This window comes from Pseudophryne corroboree, chromosome 8 (assembly GCF_028390025.1).
Source record: "Pseudophryne corroboree isolate aPseCor3 chromosome 8, aPseCor3.hap2, whole genome shotgun sequence".
NCBI classification, from domain to species: Eukaryota; Metazoa; Chordata; class Amphibia; order Anura; family Myobatrachidae; genus Pseudophryne; species Pseudophryne corroboree.
In genome coordinates, this window is record NC_086451.1 from 429,676,007 (window position 1) to 429,686,348 (window position 10,342).

The window sequence follows — 10,342 nt, forward strand, 5'->3', positions numbered from 1 at the left end:
CAAAGGGCGTTTTACAGCCCCTGACGGTGTTTGAGATGCCTGTACAGGTACTAACTGGTTTGCCGGTCGTCTCATGTCGTCAACCGACTTTTGCAGCGTGCTGACATTATCACGTAATTCCATAAACAAAGCCATCCATTCCGGTGTCGACTCCCTAGGGGGTGACATCACCATTACCGGCAATTGCTCCGCCTCCACACCAACATCGTCCTCATACATGTCGACACACACGTACCGACACACAGCAGACACACAGGGAATGCTCTGATAGAAGACAGGACCCCACTAGCCCTTTGGGGAGACAGAGGGAGAGTTTGCCAGCACACACCAAAGCGCTATAATTATATAGGAACAACCTTATATAAGTGTTGTTTCCTTATAGCTGCTTAAATATATATAATATCGCCAAAAAATGCCCCCCCTCTCTGTTTTTTACCCTGTTTCTGTAGTGCAGTGCAGGGGAGAGCCTGGGAGCCTTCCTAGCAGCGGAGCTGTGTAGGAAAATGGCGCTGTGTGCTGAGGAGATAGGCCCCGCCCCCTATTCCGGCGGGCTCTTCTCCCGGTTTTTCTGAGACCTGGCAGGGGTGAAATACATCCATATAGCCTCATGGACTATATGTGATGTATTCTTTTTAGCCAGAAAGGTATTAACATTGCTGCCCAGGGCGCCCCCCCCAGCGCCCTGCACCCTCAGTGACCGCCGGTGTGAAGTGTGCCTGAGCGCAATGGCGCACAGCTGCAGTGCTGTGCGCTACCTCATGAAGACTGAAAAGCCTTCAGCCGCCGGTTTCTGGACCTCTTCTTACTTCGGCATCTGCAAGGGGGTCGGCGGCGCGGCTCCGGTGACCCATCCAGGCTGTACCTGTGATCGTCCCTCTGGAGCTAGTGTCCAGTAGCCTAAGAAGCAAATCCATCCTGCACGCAGGTGAGTTCACTTCTTCTCCCCTAGGTCCCTCGTTGCAGTGAGCCTGTTGCCAGCAGGACTCACTGAAAATAATAAAACTATCAAAACTTTTACTCTAAGCAGCTCTTTATGAGAGCCACCTAGATTGCACCCTGCTCGGACGGGCACAAAAACCTAACTGAGGCTTGGAGGAGGGTCATAGGGGGAGGAGCCAGTACACACCACCTAGTGGTCAAACTTTTAAATTTTGTGCCCTGTCTCCTGCGGAGCCGCTATTCCCCATGGTCCTGACGGAGTCCCCAGCATCCACTAGGACGTCAGAGAAATCTTGTTTAACCTTTTTAGCAAATGAGGTACAAGATGATAAAGATGGTGAAAATATCAGTGGAGTAGTAAGGGATACCAAATTGTCTCTCGTGACCAAGCCCACCCAGGTGAAACGTACGTCGAGAAAGACGTCCTTTGGTGACGTCATCGCGGCAACGCCCAGTCCGGAAGCGGGCGACCGCGTCCCTCACTGTCAGCGGGTGAACGTCGGGGGATCCCTGGAGAACACTGGCCTTACGTATTGCGGCCGCGGTAATACACCGTAGATTACCCAGGACTTGATTCACTTTCTCTCCCCCCCTCTATACAACCTGCTCTCTGCAGCTAAAATTATATAGCAAAACGAGCAATTTAAATAGAACTAATAGGATTGTTTATTTCATCTTATTTACTTCCCCGCCTATGCCTTTATGGATATCAATTATAGCCTTGCCATTTACTTTGTACATTAGTGTATCATTATTACTTTTTTGTACTTTTCTATTTTTATGGTCTTTATGAATAGCAGCATCTAAGTGCAAAAGACTCTCTATTATTCTGCATTTGTCATGTCAGTCCTCAAGAGGATGCAACTATGTATTTATTTGTGAGCCAGCCCTGAGCTCTAAAATCTATATTCATTTACTTTACTTATTTTTGTTCTCCCAGAAGCAAGTAATTTTGCACATTTGGTGTTTAAAAATTATGTGAGCCAGCCTTGAGCTCGTAATTTGCATTGTGGATCTTCCCCACTCAGCAAACAACCCTGCACTTGGAACAAGCAATACTGCACATTCTGTGTTTAAAAATTTTCAGTGAGCCAGCCTTGAGCTCATAAAATTGTATTGTGGGTCTCTCCTATTTAGCAAATAACCCTGCACATCCATTACTGTGCATCTCCCCCCTTTTTTTTTTTTTTTTTTTTTCTGTTTACCACACAAAAAAATGTTTTCTCCTTAATACTCTTTTCTGAAAATACCACTCCATACCATTTTTGTGCTGAGTTATGTGAAATACAGTAAGGAGAGTGTGACCCTCTGTTCCCCCTTATTGGCGGCCCACGGCCATACTACCCTGAATACGCCCGATCCTGTCCAATCTCGGAAGCTAAGCAGGTATGGCCTGGTCAGTATTTGGAAGGGGAACCTCCTGAGAATACCAGGTGCAGTGGGCCATTTTTAAGGGAGAAACTTACATCCTATAAACCCCCATACACACTCTCTAATCTGGAAAAACTGTCTCAGACCATCATGGTATTGACTCATTAGAGTACAGAAAATAGAAGTGTTTCTCCCTCTCTTTTTCCATTTCTTTATTGATAACGGCCCACTGCCTTACTACCCCGAATACGCCCGATTCCATTTGATCTCGGAAGCCAAATAGGTATGGCCTGGCCAGTACCAGGACAGGAAACCTCCTGAGAATACCAGGTGCAGTGGGCCCAGTGTTATTCACCCCACCACATTTAATCCCCTAACAACCTCTCCCCCTTCCATTAAGGGAAGTTTGATCACATTCCTTGCTCCACCCTTTTCGCATTCCCCTTGAGATTTATCTTGACCCAATTCAGAATTTTGCCTATACTGCCTTCATCAGTGATATCCATAATTCAGGTTAGTACAGTGATTTTCTGGATACCCTGTATCTCAATGAGACAATTTGGTATCCCTTACTACTCCACTGATATTTTCACCATCTTTATCATCTTGTACCTCATTTGCTAAAAAGGTTAAACAAGATTTTTATACACACGAGTCCTAATTTTTTGTCCAACATTTCTTTCTTTTCTTTTTATTCAAGGATTAAAATAAAGGTTATGTCTTAATATCTTTTCACTATACATAATATCCTTATTTTTTTAAATGAGTGCTCCCAAACAAGGGTTTTTTGTCTTTTCCTCTTGTCCTTTCCAATTGTGGTACTGTAGCCATCCCAGGCACCACAGTGATCACAATATACAGTACTACAGTTTCCTACAGCTCTTGTTCACTAAGCTAAACAGCCGAATACACATTGCTGTTGGGGTGGGCAGAGCCAAGCATGTCAGCAAGTAACACAAAATAGTTCCAGGCACAATAAATATAACTTGTTTACAGTATAAACTGTTCAAAAATATTATATACTTGCAGCACTGTTACCCAGTGTATACCAAACAAAGAAACAGATAGTGAGGCTATCGCCAATGTATCAACTACAGTACGTATGTTTTTGTTTTTCCTGTGGGGGCCAAAGAAGAAAGTCTTTGCATTTTGTTCCTATCCATCATTTTTATAAAAAGTTCTGTATAAAGAGCAAAATCAAATCAACACCAACAAAGTACTGTCAATTGTGCTCTCAACAAACTGCCTGAAATATGTACTGTACCATGGATTAACTTCAGCAGCAAGTAGAGATTTGACCAAGCTAGTTGCAGTGTCACTGCATAAACTTGGCTCCAGAACATGTGCAGTGTGAAAACAGGGTTTCAGATAAATTATATTTTGACTAATCACATGCTGCAGAGAATCGCTTCATTCCCAGACCACTTTGGCAATAGCGCAACCTACTGGATTTATTGAAAAATGCAGAGGAAATATTTTTGTTGGGAGCCAATTAACCTACCAGTATATTTTTGGGAGAAATCCCATGCAAGCACGGAGATAATATAAACATTCTACACAGTTAGGGTCATGGTGGGAATTGAACCCATGACCTCGGTGCTGTGAGGCAGCACTGCTAACCATAACACCGTCCATACTGCCATAGTACACTTATTTATTTCAACTAGTAATTTTAAAATGTACATATCACTTACTAGTAAACTGAGTATTTTCCTTAACACATACTTGCCTACCCTCCCGCAATGGCCGTGAGGCTCCACAAAATCGGGTGACCCTCCCGGCCCCCCGGAAGAGCAGGCAAGTCTCTCGATTCTTCTGTTCCCCACCTGCCCGGCTGCCCACTTTGATAGTAAAGTGGGCGGTCCGGGCAGTCGATGACGCGATTCTTGTTGAATCGTGTCATCATAGCCACGCCCCCTTCAGTATAATGCCAGTAATATCAGCATTACCGAGCGGGGGCGTTGCTTAAACGTTATGCCGCTGTAACTCTACCCCTGTACTGCCTCCGCCACACCTCCACCCCGCCCCATTCTGCCTCCACCCTGCCCCCTCTGCTCGTCATTGTCCTGCCCCGCCCGCCTGCTGAGCCGAGCTGGCTGCTCTCTCCCGGAGAGAGCAGTCAAGAAGTAGGTAAGTATGCCTTAACATCTCAATCAACATGGTTAATAACTAGAGCATAGTAACTTAACTTATATTCTCCCTCAATGGCTGTCGTGGACACCCACAGAGGGAGATAAGCCTGTGCCGCCGGTATTCCGGCTCCGGCAATTGAACACGAACCGGGATCCCAGCGTCGGTGTTCTGACAGTCAGGATCTTGAGTAGCGGTATGCTAACTGCATCCCATACCAACACCCCGATTGTGAAAAAATCCTTTAGACACAGAAGAGAAATGACAGCGCAAAACTAAATACTTTCAAATTTATTCAACAGGGTGTATCTATAAATAGTAATCCATTAACTCAGGTGTAAATATTCATGAGTTCCAAACCCCAAATATATAATAACCATAAATGTAGTCACAAATAATTAACACACATACTGTATGGCATAAACTAACAATGGGGGTAATTCAGACCTGGTTGCACGCAGGCGGTTTTTTGCACTGCTGCGACCAGGTAATCGCAGCCCACAGGGGAGGGGGGATTCGCTGTGCAGGGCAGAAAACAAACAAAAAGTTTGTGCAGTCTCTGCACAGCTCAAGACTTACTCACCCGCTGCGATAATCCGGCCAGGAGCTAACGCCAGGATCCCTCCCTGGAAACGGCCGGGCACGCCTGCGTTTTCCTCGACACTCCCAGAAAACGGTGAGTTGACACCCCCAGACGGCCTTTTCCTGTCAATCTACTTGCGTTCGCCGCTGCAAATGCTTTCTTCTGTGTATTTCGTCGCTGCCCATCGTCGGGCAGTGACTCGCCTTCACAATGTGGCCCGCACGCATGCGCAGTTCAGACCCGATCGCACGGCTGCAAAAAACTGCAGCATGCGATCGGGTCTGAATGACCCCCAATGAACTAATATACCTGAACTGTAATATCACAACAAAATGATTGGCTCCATTCTCTCAAATATGCCGTCTAATATAAATGAGGCAGTCTCAGCAAACAGTGTCATAGGTAGAATGTGAAGATTTCAGCATGAATCACGTAGTACTGTATAATATTCACATAAAGGTTTCACATGAAACTGTTGTTTGATATAATGTAAATGTATCAGGTTTCACATGAAACTGTTGTTTGACTTTGATATAATGTAAATGTTTCAACGCACTTTTTGAGGAACTAAAATATCTTTTAAATTGCTGGCAACATACTGCAGCAAGCGCTGTAATTAAAGGAGCCTGCTCAAACAATGATGGCCCTCATTCCGAGTCGTTCGCTCGGTAATTTTCATCGCATCGCAGTGAAATTCCGCTTAGTACGCATGCGCAATAATCGCACTGCGACTGCGCCAAGTAATTTTACAATGAAGATAGTATTTTTACTCACGGCTTTTTCTTCGCTCCGGCGATCGTAGTGTGATTGACAGGAAATGGGTGTTACTGGGCGGAAACACGGCGTTTTCGGGGCGTGTGGATAAAAACGCTACCGTTTCCGGAAAAAACGCAGGAGTGGCCGGAGAAACGGAGGAGTGTCTGGGCGAACGCTGGGTGTGTTTATGACGTCAAGCCAGGAACGACAAGCACTGAACTGATCGCAGATGCCGAGTAAGTCTGAAGCTACTCTGAAACTGCTAAGTAGTTTGTAATCGCAATATTGCGAATACATCGGTCGCAATTTTAAGAAGCTAAGATACACTCCCAGTAGGCGTAGGCTTAGCGTGAGCAACTCTGCTAAATTCGCCTTGCGAGCGATCAACTCGGAATGAGGGCCGATATTGGGATAGCATCTGAATGACTCACAGCTTGTTGTGATTCCTCAGTCAGATACCAGCACGGGTCTGGGACTGAGGGTCGACAGCACAAAGGTCGACACATCTTAGGTCGACGTCAATTGGTCGACACACCTTAGGTCGACATGGACAAAAGGTCGACATGGTCTAAAGGTCGACAGGAACAAGGTCGACATGGAAAAAGGTCGACATGAGTTTTTTATGTTTTTTTGGTGTCGTTTTCTTCGTAGAGTGACCGGGAACCCCAATTAGTGCACCGCGTCCCCTCGCATGGCTCGCTTCGCTCGCCATGCTTCGGGCATGGTGCCTTCACTCCGCTACTGCTTCGCTCGGCACACTTTACCGTTCCAATCATAGTCCACGTGGAACGTTAAGTATGAAAAGGTTCAAAAAAAGAAAAAAATCGTGAAAAACTCATGTCGACCTTTTTCCATGTCAACCTTGTTCCTGTCGACCTTTTGTCCATGTCGACCTTTTGTCCATGACGACCTAATGTGTGTCGACCAATTGGCGTCGACCTAAGGTGTGTCGACATTTGTGCTGTCGACCTGGAGTCCGGATACCACCAGCACTGTATGATAGTAATGCTGTGTGGCAGTGGAGCAGTGAAGTTGATGGGTCTGACCTCTCAACTCTGTAGACACACAGAGACAGAGAGGGTCTGCAGTGCACACGGCCCCTGGTTCCAGTGGGGCCGACACCACACACTCTGCCCCCACCATTATACTAACCTCTCCAGAGTTCTGCATTGGTTGGCCAGAGAGGAGATAGCCCGCGTGGAGCCTGCACGTTGGCGCTCTCCTTTCTTAAACTACCGATGTATTTTAGTTCTGGGGCTGAAAACCAACGCATTCGCAGGAATAATCGCTAATCGTGGGTGTGCATGTGCAATGCAAATGCTGCACACGTGCAGTCGTTTGATAGTCGTCTTGATTGCGATTCTCAAATTTTGCGATCCCACCTGAATAGGGTCCAATGACCACATTAGGCATTATATCCATGTTAGCATTGTTCACTGTAGACATTTCAACAATGTCAACATTCACAACATATCGACATTCCGGTGTTGACATTCTGCTTGTCAACATAATGTCAACATAATGACTATGGGGGTCATTCCAAGTTGATCGCTCGCTAGCTGTTTTTAGCAGCCGTGCAAACGCATAGTCGCCGCCCACGGGGGAGTGTATTTTCGCTTTGCAGGAGTGCGACCGCCTGTGCAGCAGAGCGCCTGCAAACACATTTTGTGCAGAATAAGACCAGCCCTGTAGTTACTTATCCTGTCCAATAATTGCTGCGACGAATGACACGGTAATGATGTCAGATACCCGCCCAGCAAACGCCCAGCCACGCCTGCGTTTTTCCAAATACTCCCAGAAAACGGTCAGTTGACACCTAGAAACTCCCACTTCCTGTCAATCTTCTTGCAACCGCCAGTGCGACTGAAAGCGTCGCTAGAACCTGTGCAAAACCACGATGCTCGATGTACCCGTACGTCGCGCTTGCAGTTTTTTTAACTGATCGCTGCGCTGCGAAAAACGGCAGCGAGCGATCAACTCGGAATGAACCCCTATAAACCTACATACAGACAGGAGAACAATTTTGTCAAGTCCAATTTTTTATCTAGTTCACTTTATCGGTATCCGGTCTTTAGGACGACAAGACTTAGGTCGACAGTGTCTAGGTCGACCACTATTGGTCGACAGTAAGTAGGTCGACATGGTTTCTAGGTCGACATGACAATAGGTCTACATGAGTTTTTCAAAATTTTTGAACTTTTTCATACTTTACGATCCACGTGGACTACAATTGGGAACGGTAACCTGTGCAGCGGTAGCGGAGTGAGGCACCTTGCCTGAAGCATGGCGAGTGAAGTAAGCCATGCGAGGGGACGCGGTACACTAATTTGGGTTCCCGTTCACTGTACGGAGAAAACGACACAAAAAAAGGTGAAAAAACCCATGTCGACCTTATATCATGTTGACCTAGTACATGTCGACCTAGACTCCCTGTCAACCTAGAACCCATGTCGACCGACTTACTGTCGACCAATAGTGGTCGACCTAGACACTGTCGACCTAACTCTTGTTGACCCTCAATTAGTGATGTGCACCGGACATTTTTTTCGGGTTTTGTGTTTTGGTTTTGGATTCGGTTCCGCGGCCGTGTTTTGGATTCAGACGCGTTTTGGCAAAACCTCCCTGAAATTTTTTTTGTTGGATTCGGGTGTGTTTTGGATTCGGGTGTTTTTTTAAAAAAAAAACCTCAAAAAAAGCTTAAATCATAGAATTTAGGGGTCATTTTTATCCCATAGTATTATTAACCTCAATAACCATAATTTACACTCATTTTCAGTCTATTCTGAACACCTCACACCTCACAATATTATTTTTAGTCTTAAAATTTGCACCGAGGTCGCTGGATGGCTAAGCTAAGCGACCCAAGTGGCCGACACAAACACCTGGCCCATCTAGGAGTGGCACTGCAGTGTCAGGCAGGATGGCACTTCAAAAAAATTGTCCCCAAATAGCACATGATGCAAAGAAAAAAAGAGGCGCACCAAGGTCGATGTGTGACTAAGCTAAGCGACCCAAGTGGCCGACACAAACACCTGGCCCATCTAGGAGTGGCACTGCAGTGTCAGGCAGGATGGCATTTCAAAAAAATTGTCCCCAAACAGCACATGATGCAAAGAAAAAAAGAGGCGCACCAAGGTCGCTGTGTGACTAAGCTAAGCGACCCAAGTGGCCGACACAAACACCTGGCCCATCTAGGAGTGGCACTGCAGTGTCAGGCAGGATGGCACTTCAAAAAAATTGTCCCCAAACAGCACATGATGCAAAGAAAAAAAGAGGCGCACCAAGGTCGCTGTGTGACTAAGCTAAGCGACACAAGTGGCTGACACAAACACCTGGCCCATCTAGGAGTGGCACTGCAGTGTCAGGCAGGATGGCACTTCAAAAAAATTGTCCCCAAACAGCACATGATGCAAAGAAAAAAAGAGGCGCACCAAGGTCGCTGTGTGACTAAGCTAAGCGACACAAGTGGCCGACACAAACACCTGGCCCATCTAGGAGTGGCACTGCAGTGTCAGACAGGATGGCACTTCAATAAAATTGTCCCCAAACAGCACATGATGCAAAGAAAAAAAGAGGCGCACCAAGGTTGCTGTGTGACTAAGCTAAGTAACACAAGTGTCCGACACAAACACCTGGCCCATCTAGGAGTGGCACTGCAGTGTCAGGCAGGATGGCACTTCAAAAAAATTGTCCCTAAACAGCACATGATGCAAAGTAAAAAAGAGGCGCAGCAAGGTCGCTGTGTGACTAAGCTAAGCGACCCAAGTGGCCGACACAAACACCTGGCCCATCTAGGAGTGGCACTGCAGTGTCAGGCAGGATGGCACTTCAAAAAAATTGTCCCAAAACAGCACATGATGCAAAGAAAAAAAGAGGCGCACCAAGGTCGCTGTGTGACTAAGCTAAGCGACACAAGTGGCTGACACAAACACCTGGCCCATCTAGGAGTGGCACTGCAGTGTCAGGCAGGATGGCACTTCAAAAAAATTGTCTTCAAACAGCACATGATGCAAAGAAAAAAAGAGGCGCACCAAGGTTGCTGTGTGACTAAGCTAAGTGACACAAGTGGCCGACACAAACACCTGGCCCATCTAGGAGTGGCACTGCAGTGTCAGGCAGGATGGCACTTCAAAAAAATTGTCCCCAAACAGCACATGATGCAAAGAAAAAAAGAGGCACCCCAAGGTCGATGTGTGACTAAGCTAAGAGACACAAGTGGCCGACACAAACACCTGGCCCATCTAGGAGTGGCACTGCAGTGTCAGGCAGGATGGCACTTCAAAAAAATTGTCCCCAAATAGCACATGATGCAAAGAAAAAAAGAGGCGCACCAAGGTCGATGTGTGACTAAGCTAAGTGACCCAAGTGGCCGACACAAACACCTGGCCCATCTAGGAGTGGCACTGCAGTGTCAGGCAGGATGGCATTTCAAAAATATTGTCCCCAAACAGCACATGATGCAAAGAAAAAAAGAGGCGCACCAAGGTCGCTGTGTGACTAAGCTAAGCGACCCAAGTGGCCGACACAAACACCAGGCCCATCTAGGAGTGGCACTGCAGTGTC

At 46.6% G+C, this 10,342-nt stretch overlaps 2 pseudogenes; both read left to right on the forward strand.

Moving 5' to 3' along the window:
- The first annotated feature begins 2,266 nt into the window (after nt 1-2,266).
- On the forward strand, nt 2,267-2,384 carry LOC134952001 (5S ribosomal RNA; annotated as a pseudogene).
- A 150-nt stretch (nt 2,385-2,534) lies between these two features.
- On the forward strand, nt 2,535-2,652 carry LOC134950104 (5S ribosomal RNA; annotated as a pseudogene).
- Nucleotides 2,653-10,342: the final 7,690 nt, after the last annotated feature.